This window comes from Giraffa tippelskirchi, chromosome 8 (assembly GCF_054371585.1).
Source record: "Giraffa tippelskirchi isolate mGirTip1 chromosome 8, T2T-mGirTip1v1.2.pri, whole genome shotgun sequence".
NCBI lineage: Eukaryota > Metazoa > Chordata > Mammalia > Artiodactyla > Giraffidae > Giraffa > Giraffa tippelskirchi.
The window spans coordinates 103,922,298-103,931,522 of NC_137282.1; the positions used below are offsets into that span (position 1 = coordinate 103,922,298).

General features: G+C 43.4%; 1 long non-coding RNA gene across 1 annotated transcript; it reads right to left on the reverse strand.

The window, feature by feature from the left end:
- Positions 1-1,474: 1,474 nt before the first annotated feature.
- LOC145516761 (uncharacterized) lies at positions 1,475-8,223 on the reverse strand. Its single transcript, XR_014061745.1, has 2 exons — positions 8,101-8,223; positions 1,475-5,197 (listed from the first exon to the last, which is right to left on the reverse strand). It is a non-coding gene; the product is annotated as an uncharacterized LOC145516761 (long non-coding RNA).
- Between the last annotated feature and the right edge of the window lie 1,002 nt (positions 8,224-9,225).

Below are 9,225 nucleotides of genomic sequence, written 5' to 3' on the forward strand. Positions count from 1 at the left end.
CCTGATGTGAAGAATTGACTCATTAGAAAAGACCCTGATGCTGGGAAAGATTGAAGGAGGGAGGAGAAGGGGATGACAGAGGATGAGATGTTGGATGGCATCACCGACTCAATGGACATGAGTCTGAGCAAGCTGTGGGATTTGGTGATGGACAGGGAGGCCTGGCGTGCTGCAGTCCATGGTTCGCAAAGAGTCGGACACAAATGAGTGACTAACTGACTGAATCTTTTTCCTAATAAAGTTCTATAATTTTCTCCATTAAGCATTTTCACATTTGCTTCTTAGATTTATTCATCACATATATTTTGGTGTTTCCATAAATTATTATTTTTTAAATGCATTGCTTTTTGTAAATTATATACTGTTGTGAATGGCTTTCTAGTAAAATACTGAATAGTTATTCAGTCTCCCTTTTTTTCCTGGATCTTATGTAGAATATTTTCAATATTTCCTTAAAAATTATAATGTATTCTGTAGAGATTTTAATGGACACCATTTTCCAAATTAGGTAAACATCCTTTTTGTTTGTTTTTTAATCATGAATAAATTTTAAATTTTATCAAATGCCTTTTTCTGAGTCATGTGTGCCTGGCAGCTCTTTGTTTTGTTTTCGTATGTGGAAAGATTGTAAATTACTGATTCATTTTTTAAAAACTCTTGTAGTAGAATTATTCAGATTTTCTACTTTTTGAGTCAGTTTTTCCATTATGTTTTTGTAGGACCCAATCCATTTCATCTAAGTTTTCAAATTTATTGGTATAAAGTTGTTCACAATGCCATCTTTTTATCTAGGAAATTTTTCCATAATTGAAGTTTTGTTTCTGCTGTCTCTTTTTTTCTCCCTCATTCATAGTGTTCTGTTTCCTTAGTGTGTTTTTTGGGTTTGATTTTATTGTGAGTTGCTCATTTTTCTTGTAACTTTATCTGTAAAAATTCTTTAAGGCTAGGTTTGAAGGTGAGTTCCTCTTCAGAAGATTCAAATTGCTTCTGCCAGTCTCCTGGGGGCACTAATCTGGTACTATTTGAAGTTGAATACTTTACTTAAAGTTGTTTTGACCCTGAAGGAGTATGAATTCAGGCTGACAGACCCTTATGAGGGCTCACTTGTGGTTACATAATTCAGGGGGAGGAGTTGTTTAATCCCTTCCCCCAGTAACCAGGTCAGTGCACTGATCTCTCTCTGTGGCAGTTCGTGCCAGGGTGTCTTACTCAATCTCCACACTGAGCAAGTTCTGGGAGTCATCTCCAACTTCTTGAGTCCGACATATCCATCAAAGTAGAAATTTGCTGGCCCCCCAGAAAACCTCAGGGTGAAAATTACCTCGTTTCTAAGTGACTCCTGGATTCCTGGATTCTCATTGACTGTTGTTCCTTTCCTTTTGGGAATCACAGAGTCTTTATTTTCAAGACACTTTAACAACATGTTTTTGTTTTTTAAAGGCACTTTTTTTTTTCTTCATTTTAGTTGGTTCAGTTGGAAATGTCATTCAGTGAATCTAACCTGTTATACTGCCAGAAACTAAAACCCAGATAATCTTTTTCGAGATGAGTAAAATGAGGTTTGATAAAGCTATAGCCAAGTCCAAAAGCCACTACCTGAGTAGTGCTGACACCTAGAAGGAGCCACAGGTAGTGTGACCTCTCACATATTACTCTAGCTATGGACAGGTGCAGGAGATATGATTTAAAGCCAGAGACTCTCAAGCAAAAGGTCCCAGGAAGTCTTCTGTCTCCCCTGGGAAGTAGAAGTTGATATTGTGTCATGAGGAGAGTGTCTGCCTCCCTTTATAGTCCCCTACTCCATGTCATCTGCCCTTTAATGCTATCTTCCCTTATGAATCTGGCAAGTCTGGGTATTATATAAGGTAGGAAGAGTCAGGGGTAGGAATGCTCACAGAATCAGCCAAGGTCAGAACTTCAGCTTAGAAGTCATCCCTTAGGGACTTTCCTGGTGATCCAGCGGCTAAGATTCCACGCTCCCAATACAAGAGACCAGAGTTTAATCTCCCGTCAGGGAACTAGATCGCACATGCCGCAACTGAAGATCCTGCATACTGCAATTAAAAGATCACGCATGATGCATTTAAAAATCTCACATGCCATAAACCAAGATCCTGCTTGCTGCAACTGAAAGATCCTGCGTGCTGGAACTTCCTCGATGGTCGAGTGGTCAAGACTTTGCCTTCCAGTGCAGGGGATGTGGGTTCGTTCCCTGGCTGGGAAACTAAGATCTCACATGCCTCAAGGCCAAAAAATCAAAACATAAAGCAGAAGCAGTATTGCAACAAATTCAATAAAACACTTTAAAAAAGGTCCACATCAAAAAAAATTTTTAAAAAGATCCTATATGCCGCAACTAAAGATTTCAAATGCCACAACTAAGACCAGGCACAGCCTAAATAAATAAATATTTCTTTAAAAAGTCATCCCTTAATTCCTTCATTTAACAAATGTTAATTGAATACTGTGCTATTCCTGGGGGATTCACCAAAAACAGAGCCAATATTTGCATTTATGTAGCTTACAGCTGGTGGAGGAGATTGAGGGATGGAGCAGGCTTTCTGAAAGTAAGACAGTTGCTACAAAGGGGTAAGCACTGGATACTGTGGCAGCACTAATGAGTCAAGGGGTCAAGGAGTGCTTCTGGGAGAAGTAACGTCTAAGCAGAGATCTGAGGGCAAGAGGGGATTAGCCAGGCAGAGAGATGAGGAGGCCATGGTGTTCCATGCACAAAATATCCTGGGCTTGGGAGCTGAAGTGAGGAGCAGCATGAGAAAAGTCTGGAAGGTGGGTAAGGGCAGCTGGGGGAAGGGTCTTGCCTGTTGCCTTAAGAAGTTTGGACTTTGTCTGGAAGGAAATAGAGAGTTAAGAAGGGTTTTAAAGAGAGCTCATTTAGAACAATTGCTCTGGCTGCATTATAGGGAATGGAGTGTTATAGAGAATGGAGGGTAGGGTAAATGACATCATGGTGGCCTGAGAAGACTGAGACACATTTAGTACTTAGGGCTTTGAAGCCAGACTGCCTGGGTTCCAATCCTACTTCTATCACATATTGGCTGTATGAATTCAGGCAAATTGTCTAATCTCTTTTGCCTCAATTTCCTTATTTGTAGAGCAAGAGTATGACAGCATCCACCTTACAAAGTTGTTGTGAAGCTTGATGACAACACATGTAGAGTACTTTTGACAATACCTAAGAAGGAGATCCAACCAGTCCATCCTAAAGGAAATCAGTCCTGAATATGCACTGGAAGGACTGATGCTGAAGCTGAAACTCCAATACTTTGGCCATCTGATGCGAAGAACTGACTCCTTGGAAAAGACCCTGATGCCGGGAAAGATTGAAGGTGGGAGGAGAAGGGGACAACAGAGGATGAGTTGGTTGGATGGCATCACCAACTCGATGGACATGAATTTGAGTAAACTCCGGGAGTTGGTGATGGACAGGGAGGCCTGGCGTGCTGCAGTCCATGGGGTCGCAAAGAGTCGGCCACGACTGAGCGACTAAACTGAACTGAACTGAACATATATCAAGAGCTTCATTTTACTGTTATTTAAATGAACAGGACTTCGTGGGTGATTGAATAAAGGAAGTGGAGGAAAGAAGAATCAAACATGGTTGAAGGGATAAGGAAACCACGAAGGAGCCAGTGGGACATTCGTGTCTAGTCTACAGCTGGACGTTCTTACATTCTGGTTCTTACATATCCCTGAAGCCTAGCACACAAAGAACTGGGAACAGTGATTCAGTCCCTGCTTTGGAGGAGCTAACAAAACAAAGTGATGAGTGTTTGGCTAGAAGAATCCACAGGATGCACAGGAATGGCTCCCACCTAAGCTCAGGTAGGCAGGGAAGCCATCCCAGAAAGAAACTGAGCTGCACTGTGAAGGACACGTAGGAGCTACTCAGGAGCTGGGAAGCAGGGAGAGGAAAATGGCAGGAGATAACCCGGGGAGAGGGATAATGCATAAAAGCCAGAGAACAAAAGGGTATGAAGCAGAGGAGGGCAACAGTGGAGGTAAAACAAGAAAATAGCAGTGTTATGACCTAATAGTATGATGGAGTCCTTCTCAACTCCCTTTTGTCAACACCTATCATAAGAACTGACTTTTCTTTTTCCTTCCTTTATTTTTTCTGGGGAATGCTAACTTCTTTAAATGTTTGCAACATGCAAAATGCTCTTGTCTCATTCCTTGCACTTTTAAAAATAGTTCACAGCAGATCTATTGAATCAATGTGGCAGGTCGTTACAGTGTCTATGTGGGCCTGGGCTTCTCTGTAATTCTGCATCCCAGGAGTGGGGCTGAGGCCTGGCTACCCTTCCCTCTGTAGGATTCCCGGAGCACATGACAGACTTTGATGGTAATGAAAAAGCTTCTCTGCTCCTCTTCACGGGTCAAGTCCATGGCAAAGAACCAGCTAGCACCCTGGACCTCACTCACTGTCAGACTCTCAATATGATGTGTTCTTTCCACTTTCAAGGCTTAGTAAAGCCACCCAAAATTTAAGCCAGAAATGTAGCTGCAGGCCAACATGGACAGCACATCCTCATGATTTTTCAACATCAGGAGTGCAGGTGTGCTGATCATGACTCTTTATGCCCCTCCCCCTCGCTCTTCCCAGACCTCCGGTCCTGGAAACTGACTGCAGCAGCCCCACCAGGCAGCCTCCCCTGAATTCAGCCCGATGAGTCATGGGCTGCTGATTCCACATCCCCAGTGAAATTTCCTGAAATCCAGCACATGGGTGTATGTTTATGAAGTTGGGCTACTGGGGGGTGATGGTTAGTGCCAGGCATGGCCCTTCCCGGAGGGTTCCTCACTCCTGGCATCCTGGGCTCATTCAATACTGGAGAGACAGACCTGGGTTCAAATCCTAGCTCAGCCATGCACTCAGACAAGCTAAGCCTCTGCATCCTCACCAAGAATGGCCCCCGGAAAATGGAGGCGATAATAACTACTGTAAAGGGTTGTTGAAAGGATTAGAAACAATTATATAAAGATTCTAGCACACAGTAAGGATTCAGAAACCGATAGCAACTGTTAAAAATAGTATTTTGTAGGATTGGAGGCTCAGGGTATTAGACTGCATGATTTCAGAGTTTCTGAGAGCAGACTTGGAGGCTGATAGTTTCCTGCCAGGCCAGGCAATGAGGGTGGGTTGCTGGTGGGAGGGTGGGGGAGGGGTGGTCAGACCCTAGACCCCAGGGATTCTCTGGATTCTCAGCCCTTGCCCCATAGGACAGCAAGGAGTTAAGTGGGACATCTTTTCTTCACGGTTCACCCCTTCTTTGTGCAGAGGCATGAACTCTCCAGCTTTAGGGAACCTCTGTCTTCTATATAAGCCACTTTTACAATTTCCCCTTGGCTAATGTTTAATATATAGTTTTATAATTAGCACTTCCCAGTCACCATCTCCAACTGCTCTGCAGCTCCCCTGGGGACTCCGATGTGATGAAACACACCCCACCCTGCTTTGCCACAAGCCCTCCCCAACCAGTGCTGGCTGAGAAGGGCACAGAAGGAGTCTGTCCCTTCTAGAGGGTCATTTCCTCACTCTCTGCAGGCTGGTATCTCAGTCCAGCTGCGGTCCTTGTTCTGGAATCATTCCACACAGACAGCACCAGATGTAACGCACACACAGTTCACCTCTCAGGCCTACAAACTTCAGATCCCCTCCACAGTTCTGCTTGGACTGTAGGAATGCCAGGAGAAAACAGGACTGAGGATGCGAGGCTCCTCAAGGATAATCCTTTGGGATTTGAGCAATCTTCCCAGCCAGACGTTACAATGTGCTAACACCCTTGTGAGTCATGAACTAACTCATGGTCAATTCTGTTTGGAGAACAGGATGAATAATGGAGAGTAACTGGGTGTTTGCTTGAATCTGGGCCTAACCCAGCATTTATTCTGTTTTCTTGTCTCTTTTTGCCTAAAACAAACATGTCTAGTTTCCCATCTTCCTCCACATTCCCGGCCTAATCCTTCACTGACTCTTAGAGTAAAGTCAAAGCCTTTAACATGGTCTGAAGACGCTGCAGGATGGCCCTGCCTACTTCTCCGGCATCTCTAGACTGGATGTGAGGGCAACCACATCCTTGGGGGTATGTGCCTGAAAGTCATAAACTTAATTTTCTTAAAAATTTTTTTTTGTGGAATAATTTTACAGACAAGTTGCAAAAGTAAAACAGAAAGCTCCTCCATTTCTCTAATCCAGCTTCCCTAATGTTAACATCTTACATAACCACAGTCCAATGATCAAAACCAGGAAAATAACATCGGTACAAAACTGCTAACTAGACCACAGTCTATATTTGAATTTTAACAGTTTTCCTATTAACATCTTTTTTTCTGTCCCAGGATGCAATTTGGGACCACACATTGTATTTAGTTGTTGTTACTTGTTAGGTTCCTTTAATCTGTGACAGTTTCTCAGTCACTCGTCTTTTATTTTTGATGAGCACTGGGCTGTTATTTTGTAGAACGCCTCTCGGTTTGGTTTTGCCTGATGTTTTCTCACGGTTAGATTGAGATTATGTATGTTTTGGCAAAAATGCCACAGAAGTAACGTCATACTCTTCTCAGTACATCATATCAAGGGGTAGGTGATACTGCTATGTTTTATTACTGCTGATATCAACCTTGATTACTGACTAGAATTACCTTCTTCATGCTCAGCCTCTAAACATACTGTTCCCATTCTCTATCTTAATTCCTTTGGTGAACTTGTCCTTTCTCATGAGTATCATCTATCTATATCCCAAATATAACCAAATTTGTATGTTTATTTTAGTTGTCCTCTTTAAACTTTAACCTGTATGTCAGTCTATTCATGCTTTCAAATTGATTATCTAGTAAGGATTGCAAACCTAATATTCAAAATCAAACTCCTTAATCTCCAGTAGTCTTTTATATCTTAGTGAAGGGCAAGCCATCTGTTTAACAGCTCAAGCCAAAAAATCCTGGTGTCATCCTTCCCTCCTTTTTCTTGCTCACTACATCTAGTCCATCAGAAAGCGCTGTTGGTTGCCTGGTGGCTCAGACTGTAGAGAATCCACCTGCCAATGCAGGAGACCCCAGTTCAACCCCTGGGTCAGGAAGATACTCTGGAGTAGGCAATGGCTACCTACTCTAGTATTCTTGTCTGGAGAATTCCATGGACAGAGGCTCCAGTGCATGGGGTTGCAAAGAGTCAGACATATTTGAGTGACTAAGATTCTGTATTAAAAATCTGTGCAGGTTCACTTCTTACCATCTCAGCTGCTGCCCTGAAGTAAGTCATCATCACCACCACCACTGTCTACTTGGATTACTGTAATTGTCACCCACCTGATTTCCTTGATATTAGTCTTGTCCTCCTAGAGTCTTTTCTCCATATAGAAAAAATCTTCCAAAAACCTAAATCAGACCATGTAATTCCTCTGCTCAAAACCCTCCAACAGCCATCCCATATCGATAGCATGCCATCTCGACAGCATCCCATCGAAAGGTAAAATCCTTTCCTGGTGACCTATATCATCTACCGTCTCCAATCACACCTCTGATCTCATCTCCTACTGCTCTCCCCCATGCTATTCCTTGAAAACCATCAAGTTTTGTCCAATTCAAGGCCACCTTTGCTCATGATTTCTGTTCTCCTTTTCAGTGATCCCTCACACATAAGTGGAGCTCAACTGATCCAGCAGCACAAACTGGAGCCTCAGTCATCCTGGATGATTCCTTTCCCTTGAGTCCAATCCATCATCAAACCCTGTTTTCCCACATAGACAATGCTCAAACCTGTCTATTTCTCATCTCCACTGCTAAAGCCCACGTTCACTATGATCTCTCCTTCCTGAGCTCTTTGCCCACTGCCAATTAATTCCCCCCACTGAAGCCCAAGTGGTCTTTTTGAAATGCAAATCCAGTCAAATCACAGCCTGTTCAAAGGCTCCTCAATGGCTTCCCACTCCTGGTAGACAGAGATCACAATTCTAAACACAGCTTACATATCCCTCCTCCTGTGGCCCTCGCTCTTCTGTTCCAGCCACAGTGACCTTCTCCCCATTCCTCCCAGGGCACCATGCTCCCCTCACCATGGCCTGCTACTCTGGAAAACACCCCTCAGCCCAACCTGCTCCCACTCCCCAGCCCTGTTTTTCGCCTTGTTGAGACCCATACATACACATACTCACACAACCTAATCATCACTTCTTCAGAGGAGCCTCCCTGACTACCCTGTCCAATTGAGCTGTGTGTTCAGTCACTCAGTCATGTCCGACTCTTCACGACCCCATGGATTGTGGCCCATCAGGTTCCTCTGTCCATGGGATTTGGCTGCCAAGAGTACTCGAATACTGCCATTTCCTCCTCCAGGGGATCTTCCCAACCCAGGGGTCAAAGCCACATATCGAGTCTCCTGCATTGCAGGCAGATTCTTTACCCACTGAGCCACCTGGGAAGCCCCCTTTGTTTTATAGGTACAATCAAAGAATCTTTCCTACAGAAACGCTCACTAATTTATAATTGTCTATTCAGTACTGGAATTCTTTGTCAAACATGTGTCTCCCTCATTAGACTATAAATCTTGTTATAGCAGGGAGCAAAGTGTTTGACACCTAGTTGGCACTCAATAAATATTTGTTGAATGAATGGATAAATTGGTGGACTGATGAAAATAAAATCAAACTTTTGAAAGACAGATCTGGCAAATCAATTAACAGAAGGAAGAGAAGGGAATTCTGTATAATTAGGAGGCAGAGTAACACAGGTCAGGAAAGACGAACAAAATCCTAAAGTAGGATGCTGCATGCAGAATGGAAAGTGACTGCCTTGGGGGGCTGTGTTGTGCTGACATACCAAGTCACCCACAAATAGCTAGCAACACTGTGCTCAGTGCCCATAGCTCACCCCAAACCTGGGTGGAGGATCAACAGACATCTGGCACGCTCAGGAGTCTCAGCACTGAGGGAGTTCCAAGGCAAAAACAAAGGCACTTTCTAAAGACAAAGACATCTTGTCCCTTCAAAAGACAAAGCTGTTTGAATGACAAAGAAATTCCAGTACCCTTTTACCATCCTCTGGACCCTGGCAGTTCACAAATAAGCCTGGTTCCTGTGTTTTAACAGCCTCTGATGTATTTGATTACATTTTCAATTCAAATGGTTCCATTACTACAAGAAGCAACTTCATTACCAGGAGGGCCCAGAGCCCAGACTATACTAGTTCCCTGTCATATAATTTAGC